Genomic DNA, 10304 nt, shown 5'->3' on the forward strand with positions numbered 1-10304 from the left:
TTAGTCACCGGACCTGCCTATTAAATCAAGGGCCCCCTTCGACCAAGACTGACAATTAGGCCCCGAAGTGCTGCCCTTCAGGCCCGCTCCACATCCTGCCCTTTCTGTGTTAGATCAGGTTTTTATCTACTCTGTTTATCTTTCTCCCACCATTCTCTCTCCTTTGAATTATTTTTGCAGGTATGGTCAGATGGGAAAAGGCTCTGCAGCACCTCTGGGTTTCTCTGTGTGCGCTCCTCACCCAGCTGCCCGGAAGAAAAAAGAAACGTCTACAAAAGGTTTTCCTTTGGTGATGGGAGCACTAATTGAGGCTGAGCCGGGGTGGAGCCGGGGACCAACGTAGCTTTGTGTTTTAGTTTATCAGGAACCAGGTTGAGTCGATTTGATCAGGACGGCATGGCATTTGTGATGGTGGAGCTCACCCACCGGTTTAAAAATAAAGCTTATTTTAAAAGGGATCCCATAAAATAGACAAAAACATCTGTGCATTTATGTAAAACACTTAGATTATTCAAAGGAGGAGATAAAAATGACTATTAGGACACTTGTAAAAGGGTAACATGGAAGACAAAAAACATTTTTTTTCTTCGACTACATATACACACACATATATATATATATATATATATATATATATATATATATATATATATATATGTGTGTAGCTAACCTCCATAAACCATAAAAGTAAAAAAAAAAAATTATTAAAAGTACCAAAACTACAAACAGCACAAACAAAATTACCAGAGAAAGTATTAAAATTAGTTTTGGGATATGGGCATTGATCTCTTAACATCAGAGACACCAAATAAAACATCGTTTTAAGCTAGGTTCTTACCGCCTACTGCAATGATCGTTCAGTTGACAGTTTTCAATAAAAAGTGTTTGCAAACTCACATAAATGTGCGTTTTAGGCTTCTGTGTTCAAACTATCACTTAATGCACATTCTTTAAGACAATTTTTGAGCTCTATGTACTAAAGTCACTGCTACTGAACATTAAACGAGGTTGAACTTGAACCAATCAGGGACTCAGATTTGTCAGTGACATGTGGATGGCGTCCCTTATTGCGTAACTAACGTAGCTGACTGGCGACTGTTAATGACATCATGGAGTGGAAATGAAATCCGAATTTGATGACACTATTTTTCTATAATTTTCCGTTTGGAGAGCTAAATGTCGGAGTAGAGAGCAGTTATGGGGTAGGAGAACAGATTGAAACTGTACACCAACATGCATCATGTAGCATGAAGTATTGCAGGACAGAATTGGCTGATTTTTGTTGATTGTGTAAAGTCTTGCTTTTCAGCGCAAAGCTGCTTTTCTCCGCTTCAGAATCCACTAGAATTAATTGTGCAAACAATTGAAGAGTTATGGTAGTCAAAGGAATGGAAACACTGGAGCTAAAGCTAAGTAAGGCTCTAGTATAAATGGGTTAATGAAAAATTCGTCCCCTATTTGAAAAAACATTTTTGTCATAATTTGTCAGAAGCACTGCAAAAATTGGCCTTAACAGACATGTAAGTCTTGTTTCCACTGCGCGTAGAACCAGAGGATGTGTGTTAGCACTGTCATAAACCCACCGCCGCTGCGTGATTCAGAGCTTGCTTTTCGTCTTATAACTTCTGCCAGAGGAAAGCTAATCTGCTAACACGTGAGAAAACTAAAGTGTTTGTGGACGTGTGTGAGAGCAGAAGCTGCAGAGGCTTTTTTAGCAGCAGGATTTTTTTCCTAGTCACTCCACTGCTGAATTGCCAAATTACATGTAGGTGGTAATGTTTGATAAGAAATAAAAAAGTTGTCACGTTTTCATTAATTTTGTGCTGGGTTTCTTTTATGAGCGCCAGTCTCTCAGTGTTATGCAGAAATAAAGTGTCCTGAAGGGAACAGGAGTGCAATTTACTGAATTTACCAATGTCAGGTGATAGTTTGATTTTTTTTTTAGATGTTTTTCTTCTTGTCCTCTCTGCAGACCCTTGAGTTTACCTCGTTTGTAAATTGAAAATCTAAAATTCATTGAACTCAAATGAATCGTCTCAAACGGGTTGAATGGTTTTTCATCAATCACTGCATTAACCAGGAAAACAGGTGGGAACAAAGCTTTACTTCATGATAAGAATGAGAGATAAAAATATGTCAAAAAACAACAACTTGGGGACACCCAAGGTATCAAAAAGTGACGTGGAAGAGGCCTTGACCCAACGTCCATTATGTGACGACTTGGGAGTGAGAATGCGTTGTTTTTCTGCTGCTGTCGGTCATCTTCCTCAACGTATTGTTTTTTGAGAGATGCTGTTCTGCAGACCTCGGTTGTAACCAGTGTTTATTTGAGCTACTGTTGTCTTTCTATCAGCTGGAACCACTCTGGCCATTCTCCTTTGAACCTTGGCATCATCAAAGCATTTCTGTCAACAGAACTGCCGCTTACTATGGGTATTTTCTCTTTCTCTGACCATTCTCTGTAAACCCTAGAGATGGTTGTGGGTGAAAATCTCAGTTGATCAACAGTTTCTGAGATACTGAGACCAGCCCATCAGGCACCAACAACCATGCTACGTTCAAAGTCAATTCAATAATCTTTCTTTTGATGCTCAGTTGGAACTGATTTACTATGTCTACATGGGTAATGGCATTAAGTTTCTGACGTTTCTGGCTGAATAGAAATTTGCATAAATGAGAAGTTTGACAAAGTGACTGTAAGTAATCTGTTGTAAAGTTGTATGCTGCCTTGGTCTTCTCATAGGAGAATCTCACAAAATAAGAAATTACTAACAGCGGAAATGATCATATTATCATAATTATCAGCTCCATTTGAGTTTTTTGAGTTTTTCTTGCCTTTTGTTCTTACCAAGGTCTTCATCATTTGCGTTATGTTCCTGCTTTGGTACACAAACGTCTAATTTGGCCTAAAAGTAAAAAAGGAACTCTTTGTTGCTTTCAATGACATGATCAAATCTTCCTAACAAAGAGGGAACGTTCTGTCGTTGTTTCTTCACGTTGTCATGAGAACCTGATGACAGAGACGCAGAGCTTTGACTCACTTTGGTGATTCCATTGATCCATCGCACATTTGGAACAAAACGTGAGTCCAGAGAGGTACTTTACTGCTGTGTCAGAGTAGTTTCAGGTATGAAGATCTCCTTACTCCTTCATGTATGTGGAGCCCCAGTGTTTAGATTTAATGAGACAATTGGAGAGTTCAGCTTTAAGTGACATGTCAGGGGGGACATTTTGAAAGATGATAACTCTTTTGCCCAGAGCGATGTCTCTCACAGATATTACTCTTTTTTTTTTTGTCTGCCCACCCTATGAAAGCTGAACTGCTGAATGAGACTTTGAGAAACAGTCTTTTAGAAAAACAGTGAATGTGACACCGCTTGACACACGCAGTAATAGATGGCAGCCACAAAGACTTTGACATTTGAACGCGGTTAAGGATACACTCAGAACTCTTTGTGGACATTCCGAGACTGCAGAAGCTCTGCAGACAGATTCAGGCTGACATCTAAAGCTGGAAGCTTAGCGTCGCAATCGCCATAACAGTCCTTTATTGGCGTTAAACAAAATAGTCTGCTGTCAGGAACAGGAAAAAAGAGAAACCAAACTAATGTCTGCCAAAAGGGCTACAGAAACTTTCATAATGTGTAAAGTTATGTACACACCGGGTACATGTGGCAAATTCCAGAACAACTCTGGTCGGCCACTACTTGAACTAATTTTGAACTAGAAAGCCTAAAATCCACATTTATATACATTTTTCCTTGAAAGTGGAAACACATGTTTCTGCCTGGTGTGAACATAGCATAAGGGACATGTTGTAAAGGGATTTGTGTATATTTGTTCACTTGCTCTAAAATTTTCATGATTCATTCTGTAGTTCGGCCAAACTATTGGCTTTCAAAATTATACATTTAAGGGATAATGCCCAACGAAGTGTGCATTAGCGTACAATGTGGAAGACTGAAATGTCCAATGCAAAGTGCTTTAATTTCTGATAATTCACACTTCAAAGAGGATTATCCCACTCATGCCATGGTCACTTTCAAAAGACATAAATATTTTTTAGCACTTTATTCTCGCAATTTTTCCGGTTCAGAGAGAAAGTTCACTTCTTTGTCTAGATGATGAAGCAAAAGTTTATATTAAAGAAGCCTGTGCAATGATAAAGAACATTTGGGCTTTCTTGCAGAGTTTATGAGAGCAGCTCACAACAGCAAACAACAAAATAAATACTTAAATTTGAGAATGAAACACAAAAAATGTATAGAAAAAAAAATTAATTCATTCATTTAAAATGATTAAGAAGAGCCTTTTGTAAAAAGACGTACAAATTGTTGCACAGCAGCAGATACAGTGTCCTCATAAGTCCAGAAAATAACAAAAGAATGCACAAAAAAATCTGATTGAGTAAGAAGTGTTTGATATTTTCCCAAGAAGTCTGAATCACAATATTCGTTAAGGAAGTCTTTGAATCTTCTGGCTACGAAAAGCAAAAGCGTCGCCCCAGTTTGAGCTGAACACAGGCCGAGCCGCGTGGAGCTTGCTCGTAATGAATTGCAAACCTTGGTTCAGGCACAAGGAGCTGCCGAGGGAGCCGCTCCCCCATACCTGCAGGCAATGCTCCAGCCGTGCACGCCGCTCATGCAGGCACCACGCTCTGCTTCCCTCGCTGACCAGCACACCACCTAGCATCAGCTTTTCCACACTGCTTAAATGCTTAATGACCTTCCCTCTATAAAGACCGAAGAAGCAATCGTTACCTTTCCCGAGCGTCCAGAGAAAAATGTCACGGAGCAAAGATCTACCGTGGAAACGGACTCGTTTTGAGGCTTCCATATCTGACAATGATCATGTGGTCATTTCTTAATACGTTTAGCATTGATAAACAGGAAAAATTATGAAATGAAATTCAAACATTCAGCAACATAACAGCTCTTATTAAAAAAAACTGATAAAAACATACAAACCATCCTGTTTTTGGTGCTTCATTATGAATCAATTACATCCCAATGATAGCTGTGGCTTTCACCTGTCATCTCATGAAAGCAGGAGCTCAACAAGACAAACCGACGGGAGAAGCACCCTAAAGGCAGTTACTGAAACCCCAGGAAGAGTCCTTCCAGACACCTCAATGGTTTCTAGGAAGGGACGGATCGTCCCATCTCTTCCAACCTCAGTGACTGTAAAAAAAAAAAAGTGTTGTGCATCTCACAATATTTCACTGAATCCATCTTCTTTAATGTTGAACATCACATATATATGCTAAAGGTGAAAAAAGCCACAGTTTGACCTTTGTTGGAGTCACTGTGACCCAAAGAACCCCTCCTGCAGATGGAGTAGGTTATGGAGAAAAACAGATGTGCAGGTTAGTTTCCCACTCCATGACAGAGCCATTTGTAACACTCACAGGTAAGTATAAATACCACATCTCTTTATAGTTTCTTTAATTTGTAATTGTCAACAATTTAACACAACAATAAAAAATATAACACAAAAAAACTTCAATAAAATTGTTTTTTGCTAGCAACAAAAATATAAACATGTAAGCTTAACTCATTAATATTTTGGAAAAAGTGATATGACATTTAAGATAATACAGTTTTGCTAAACTTAATATATAATGTATGGTGTCATAAAATGTGAAACAAGACATCCAACCTTATAGGCGAAACGTTTGGTTTAGTTTCTGTTCTCACAGATTTTGTCCTTTCAGATTCTGTAATAAGTTTCTCTTTATTTATCAATTAGCTGATTGATTATTTCATTTTCTCGTTGAATGTCTTGCACTTGGGTTCTTCTTCACAAGCACTTTATACGACTTAAATCTGCCCTGAATTCAGAATTTCTCATGCAGCGGCAGCCTTCTTTTCTCACTGCAGACGAGAACATATCAAGTCCAGGTCGCCTGTCTGAGTGGAACCTGACCCGATTAAAGCCCCTGATGGGTTAACTGGTTAAGTAGTTAGTAATTTCCATCCTTTGATGAAACATAAAGGTAAAAGGTCAATTAGTTTAATTCATTTTAGTAACTTAACAGCTGTTTTGCACGCTTTTTTATATATACATTCCTTTCATATATATATACAATATATACATAGAAGAACAACATTAATCAGTATTTGCTTTTATATTTTCTTCCACTGTATCACTCAACACACAGAGAAGTTTGCACCAATTCTTATTTCCTATTTAAGTGTGTCTCATTACTCGCTATTGACCTTTAATTCAAAGAAGTTTTGTTTTCTGGTTTACCGGATTGCGCTGTTTTGCTCAAAGCTAGCAGACATTTCCACTGACGCTCATACCATGACTGTTCCTGGTTTTCAAATAATCATTTTCACATTATTTTCTGAAAATAACCTACTGAAAAGAAACTAACTTTACTCAGGTTCCGTGTATGTCGCAATATCATCTTGATAATTTACAGGAGTTTCTTTATTTTCCCTGCATCTCTTTTCCGATCTGCAGCTTTACGCTGACAGTGGGGGAGAAGGGAGAAAGAAACGGTCGGGTCTGAGTGGGTTGGCCTTTCAGTGCAGGAGACAGATGCTTGTTTACTGGCCTCATTATGTCAGCAGCTGTCCTGAGCAGGTCACTCTGCGGCCCTCTGTCCACCTACTGAGACACATAAGTCTAGCACCTGACAAGGGACACTCTGTAAAGGCTTTCGAATATGAGAGCAGCTTGACAAGCTTTTATTTAAATGGCCTTCACATGGTCTCCTCATGTACGCCTGCTGGAAGCATGAAGCAAAAACATGCTAACATATAATGAAATATGAGGTTTAGATTTAAAGAAGAATACGAGAACCAGTGTGTTTTATAATCTGGAGCGCTTTAGATTGATTCTGTTGTAAACAAGGTTGGGTGTTATTGTGAATACCCTGATGCTAGGGGTTTCAAACGAGGTCAGATTTTATTGTGAGTACACTAACTCTGCGAACGTGTCAGAGTGTTTTTTTTTTTTCTCTTTTTTACGTGTTGCTAAATAGGTAGTTAGCTAGTCACAGTAACATTTGTGTAAATGACATTGGTCTGTATTTTTACATATTGCAAAAAGGTTGGGTGTTATAATGAATATGCTAACATGGCTAACGTGTAGCGGTGTCTGACTGTGTCTTCTTTAACTGTCACTAAAAAGGTTGGGAGTTAGCATGGTCAATGAAATGTTTGCTTTAGCAATATCAGTCTGTTTTTTGCAAACAAAGTTGGGTGGGATTGTGAATACACTACCACGGCTAACATGTAGCAGTGTAGTACTGTGGGTTTTTTTAAGTTTTACTAACAAAGTAACGTTTGTTTTAGCCGTGTCAGTCTGTTCTTTTACATGTTGCTGACAAGGTTAAGTGTTATTGTGAACACGCTAGCGTGGCTAACATGTAGCTCTGTTTTTTTTTACATCTGCAAAGAGTTACAAGTTAGCATAGTAGCAGTATCACATGTTACAAACAAGGTTAAGAGTTACAGGGATTCTGAATACGCGTGAACACACTAATGCTTCTAATGTCGCTAACGTGTAGCATGTTACAAAAAAGTTCTGAAATTACTGTGAACACAGTGAATAAAGTCGGACTAACATACAGAATTTTCTAAAATACGCTTTATTATTCGGTTTGCCTTATATGCGCACCCAGTGTGCAAATAAACTATTGTAATAATATGGAATAAAAGATGGTCAGTCAAATAGTTTGGGATTACATATAAAATATTCTTGCATTTTTTTCATTTTTGTCATTATTTCAATTTAAAAAGATAATCATTTAAAAAATAGTTTTCATCTCTTCAATTGGATCACTGTATTAGATGCTTTTGTTTTGTTAAATTACATAATTTTGCTTTTCATAAAGCAATACTAATGATACCGTCTTACAATTATTGCAAACTTAAAGTTAAATAGATTATGCTACAAATTCATTCGCATTTCTGAAAGTATTTTCACAAAAATTGCTCCATTTAGGGAATAAAACGTGATTTTAAATCATATTTTTGCCAATGGTCCAATACTTTGCTGTTTTTTCCCTCTATGGTGTCTAATAACCTCTAATGCTCTTAGCTGCAGAAGTTGATGGTTTACCGGTTCATCGTGATGGCTACAGAGGATGTATTCTCTGACAGACGCTGGTACACCATAATACCACTCTGCTGCTGTTACACAGGCTGTTACCAGGTCCACCTTAAACTGGGTTTCTTATTGCGATTTTCTCCAGTACTGTATCAATCCTTCATCCTTGCTTTTACAAACTCATCAGGAGCAGAGTAATCACTGTGTTTAGGCTGAGATTAAGATGGAGCAAAGACAGTACAGCCTCGAGGCAGGTGGAGAAAAAAACGGAGAGAGCAGGAGAAAGGAGACCCAGAGGGAGAAGGAAGGTTGGGAGGACTGAGCGACAGTCAATTTTGCAAACCTTTGACCCATTAATTATTAACAACCCCATGCTACATGTGTAAACTCTTCCTCTTTGCTGATTCTCTCTTTCCCCACCTCTTGCAGAAAATGGTCGCTCTCCAGATGTTTGTGGAAACTTGGGCAGCACGCGTGATGTGGCATGTGACGCCTGCAACACGAAGTAGAGCATGTCAAAGGGCTGCCGAGAGTGTCAGGCGAAGGCCCACAAACCAGGACACGAGAAGGAGAAACGGGAGGATTGCAAGCATGGAAAGACTTGGAGAAAAGAGAAAGTCCAAAGTAAGACTGGGATAAAAACATAAGGACAGGCAGGCTGTGGGGGAAAGAGCTGATGCGTGAAGGCAGGATTCTGGTGTTCAAAGGTCTTGACGAAAAGATCGTTTTAAGAAAATGAAGAGGGATCGGATTTGAAAAGCAGAGATTGACGTGCGTCAATATGATGCTTTAAAAACAAACAGAACCTGAGAACCTAGATCAGAAGAAATCTAGTCAACTTCTGGTTTAAGAGCAGAGCGCATTTTACACAAATCTTGTTTTGCTACTGACCATTAATTGCTGCTCAGTCCATTTGGCTTTCAGTGTCGTCCAATCATTTGGTCTGAGTGTTGCACCGGCACAGCATGAGCAAGCCTATAAGGGTGTGTTATCCGGCTTGTGCGTGTTTGTGTGTGTCGAGATAGGCACTGCTTCAACGGTCACTCTGCCCCTCAGGCAATGGTGTGTGTTTGGAAGGGAATGGATCCTCCCCCAGGAGTGCAGGGAGGAGATGCGTGTGAATGTCATTACAACACTTTTCTGCAGTCTGTCCTCTCGCGCCGCAGTCAGGCATTCACCAGTGTCAAAAGACGGATACGGGATTCAGACAAGACATTGGAAGTTTACTTTTTATTCTTGGGGAAACTGATGGAAATTTAGATTGACCTAATGATCCCATATTACTATCTATCTATCTATCTATCTATCTATCTATCTATCTATCTATCTATCTATCTATCTATCTATCTATCTATCTATCTATCTATCGATCTATCTATCTATCTAAATTTTCATTAATTTTCTCAAATCTATTTAGAAAATAAAAGAAAATATTAGCCCTGTAGCCTTACTTGAAATATGTAGTAATTTTTCTCTATTTTTGCTAAATCTTCCCTGTACTAAATGTAGGAAACTGTAAAAGAACACCACAGAAGATCAGAGGGGTGTCAAGGTGAGGACAGGCCAAAGTCTGGCGTGTCTGTGCAACAGCTGCCTGTTAGTGATGACAGAAGAGCGCCAAATTCTATCATCAGCTGTTTAACATACGACCAAGATCCAGGGGGCGGGAGGACGGTTTTATACTAAGAAAAAGCTGATTGGATGGTTATATTCTAAATCTCTATTTTTAGAGTAAAATGACACATCTGTTTGTGTTTTGATTTTTTTTGTATGTTTTTTTAAATATATTTTTCTCAAAAGGAATGAGACAGTAATCTACGAAGACCAGGACAATCTCCCCCTAATTCAAAACATTTGAAGAATAATTCAACTGTAAATGTTTACCGTAGTATTAGTCTGGTCTTCCTTAAACAAACAGGGAAGCGTTCTCATGTTTTTTTGATAAAAGAGGAGGATGACTTCAGCTTCTATGCAAAAAAGAGTATCCAGAAAATCTTATAATTTAAGACTTCTTAGAATTCTGCAATCAGCCAACTATATGATTTTTTAAATTGAAAGGTCCTACATATGAGTTGTTTTTACTCGTGAAAGTTCAAATAATAAAGTTTAAGTAAGACAACAATGGGAGCTCGGTTAGCTCCGCTGGCTAACACGCCAACACGTGCGTCGCATTTAATTCAGAGCTTAGCTGTGCTCCAGCATCACAGCTTAAACCACACTGACACATGCATTACCTGAGTTAC

The sequence above is a fragment of the Oryzias melastigma genome, linkage group LG14 (genome assembly GCF_002922805.2).
Source record: "Oryzias melastigma strain HK-1 linkage group LG14, ASM292280v2, whole genome shotgun sequence".
In the NCBI taxonomy this organism is placed as follows: domain Eukaryota; kingdom Metazoa; phylum Chordata; class Actinopteri; order Beloniformes; family Adrianichthyidae; genus Oryzias; species Oryzias melastigma.